The 2,889-nt window shown below is 41.3% G+C and overlaps 1 non-coding gene across 1 annotated transcript; it reads right to left on the bottom strand.

Annotated features, from left to right (window-relative positions):
• Positions 1 to 2,625: 2,625 nt before the first annotated feature.
• LOC119467154 lies at positions 2,626 to 2,687 on the bottom strand. The gene has a single exon (XR_005195688.1). It is a non-coding gene; the product is annotated as a U7 small nuclear RNA (small nuclear RNA).
• Positions 2,688 to 2,889: the final 202 nt, after the last annotated feature.

Genomic DNA, 2,889 nt, shown 5'->3' with positions numbered 1-2,889 from the left:
TTTGACAGAGTATATATAAATTCAAACCTAAGGATGCTCTGGAAAATGATGGAGATTTTGATGGTGAGCAATTAAGAAGAGGCTGATAGCTCTATAAGAGCACAAAGCTTAAGCATAGACTATCTCGTTTATCAGAGAGAACAAGGGAAAGATCCAGCTAAGAGGAGTCTTCTTGAGGTTAGAACAAACCTCAAAGAATCATGTCATAAAGCTACCCCTGCTTAAATGTAATTGGATCAAACTGTGGGGCAACTTATGTTTCCAATATTATTGAAGAATAATTGAGCAAGCAGTCAGAAATTCATTTAGTTTAATAGAAGGAGGCAGAGAGCTTAGTGGAGGTAAAAAGACAAACAGAGCCATGCTGAAACCACTATCATCTCAGGGTGACGGTGCTCATGCTCACAGCTGTACCATCTTAGGAGTAACATCAGAGGATTTGATTGCACCATATGTGAATTATATAACAATAAAGTTATCATTTTAAAAAGTAATAAAAATAAGAGCAAAGTGAACATTTCCATTTGCCTCCCCTTAAAAGTGACTTGAGAAGAACATGGGCCTGCAATTCTTCTTTTATGCTTGGGTTTATTTATTTTCCATTTGCCACATAAGTCATAGTGCGTGACAAAAGAAAAGTAGATCTTGAGACAATTTTGGCAATTTGTTCTCCTTCCCAGTGTACTTTGTGGCGCAGTTACTTAGACATCAGCACTCAAATAGCAGCAACATCAAACAGGGAAATGCAAGGTAGGTTGGGTGCATCTGCTGGTCTAATGAAGTTTAGTTGCTCACTGTATATATGGGAGAGTTTTAATGCTTGGTTCCTGGCTGCCTTGATGTCTTTTCTATGTCTATTTGAGATTATCAGATTATATGTCACCTCTTCAAATATATATAAGTAAAGGAGAGCAAGCGGCAAGCATCATGTTTTCTGCAAAATCACTTTCTTTGGGAGCCATTCATACCAGGATGATCCAGACAGATCTCAAATTTGACATGTCCAAAATTGATTTCATCATTCCCCTCCTCCTTCTGTATCTCCAATCCCAGCAGGACACAAACTAGAAAACTGGAAGTCATCATAAACTGCTCCCTCTGCCTTTGCCACACAACCGATCAATCAACTCATCCGCCTACCTGCCAAGCAGCTCTGTGACTCTCTTATATTTTTTGCTGCTCTTACGGGGCTAGATCAGACCATCATCATTTCTGCCTTGAACTGTAATAGCCTGGCACTCTCCTGGCTTATACCTCTGTCTTTAGAATCGCCTCCTGCCTCCCCCGACAACATCTGATTTGTTTTCACACAGGATCAAGGCCAAGTTTTCCAGTTATACACAGAATGGGATACAAGGTACTTCATTCTCTGACCCCTGCTTATGGCTCAAGCCTCATTCCCCAAACTCCATGCTCATTCTCATCTCCATACTCCTGACCATGAAATTCCCTCTGTCTGGACTGACCTTGTCCATATTTTTTTAAGCAGCTAAGCTCTATTCATCCCTTCAGAATCAGCTCAGGAGTAATCTCCTCGGAGTGGCCTTCTCTGACCTACAGACTGTGTTAGGGGCCCCATCTCTGTTTTTCTATAGTTCTTTGTGCATGACCCCATCTCTGCACTATGCTGAAAGTGTTCATTTACTTGGAGGTTTTCTCCAGTAGACTGAGCTCTTTAAGAGCATGGGCTATGCCTTATTCTTCCTTATATCTCCCCAGCTCCTAGCACAGGTCTGACCTAGAGAGGATACTCAATATATGTGTTGTCAGAGTGGCCATCAATTTGGTGCTTAGAGGCAAGGTTTATTAAATTTAATCTGTCTGACTCGACACTCGATGATGCAGTTGATAATTGCTTAGATGCACTTCCTTTATGCTCCCAGAAGGTTCCCTCATTCCCCTTACCACTGTGATAATCATCCTGTATATTTAATGTTATTTTCTTCTTTATTTAGTTGTTTGGCTCCTCACTAAATGATGTCAGATAACAGAAAGAAGGGCCCAAGTTTCCTCTTGGTCACTGCTGAATCCTTGGTGCAGAGCCCAGTATAGATGGTATAGATGGCAGAAAGTATCCTCTGGGCAGGTGAGCTGATGTGAAAGGAGAGACTTTGCTGGGAATGTCCACTTCTCTGGCCCATCCCACCAACCAGGTGAAGTGTAGAGAGATGGCAGTGCTGCTCTAGCAAAAACTGCCTGCTCCCCAATACAAACACAAGCCTGGCGAAAGGGAGGACCCCCACTAACAACGATTACCTGCTAACCTAGATTATGATTGTGGGACTTAGCTTTCAGTATGGTCCAGTTGTTGCAACAGAAAGCTTTTGGAAGAGATTTTATTCCTTGGAAACTCCTGGAGAGTTAGGAGTATAGAACAGATCTAGAGAAAGAAAGCAAAACTATTTCAGACGGCTGTGCTGAAAATTAGATTAGTCATTGCAGGATGGGCATCAGTTGTTATTAACATAACTTCAAACACAGAATTTTGAAAGAGCATGTCTGTGGTCAAGTAGAGATGGAACCACAGAATCTTTATAGAGACCCAGTGTTCAGATGTTTATAAACTGTAACATGCTTCGTCTCTTGTGCTCATTCTTCCATGCACCCCTCTCTCCTTTGTTTTTTTAGAGTTTTCCAGGGAAAACTGAGAAACCTGCTAGACAAATTCCAAAAGAGCTGTAACACTGTGTCTTCTTCTCTATTGAGGTCATAGTTTTCAGCACGTGAGCATCAGCATGATTACAGGTGTCTCTCTAAGAATCAAAAACAAACAAAAAAATTGCCCACTTTTCAATGCTGCTTAGTGTGAAAACATAAAGATATACTGAATATTTATCAGTGCCAGGGTTATGTGGGTCTGCCCACACAAACACAAGCAAACTTCATCAT

The sequence above is a fragment of the Cebus imitator genome, unplaced genomic scaffold (assembly GCF_001604975.1).
Source record: "Cebus imitator isolate Cc_AM_T3 unplaced genomic scaffold, Cebus_imitator-1.0 Scaffold262, whole genome shotgun sequence".
Taxonomy (NCBI): domain Eukaryota; kingdom Metazoa; phylum Chordata; class Mammalia; order Primates; family Cebidae; genus Cebus; species Cebus imitator.
Note: the sequence above shows the minus strand (reverse complement) of the source record. Positions and strands in the feature narration are given on the sequence as shown.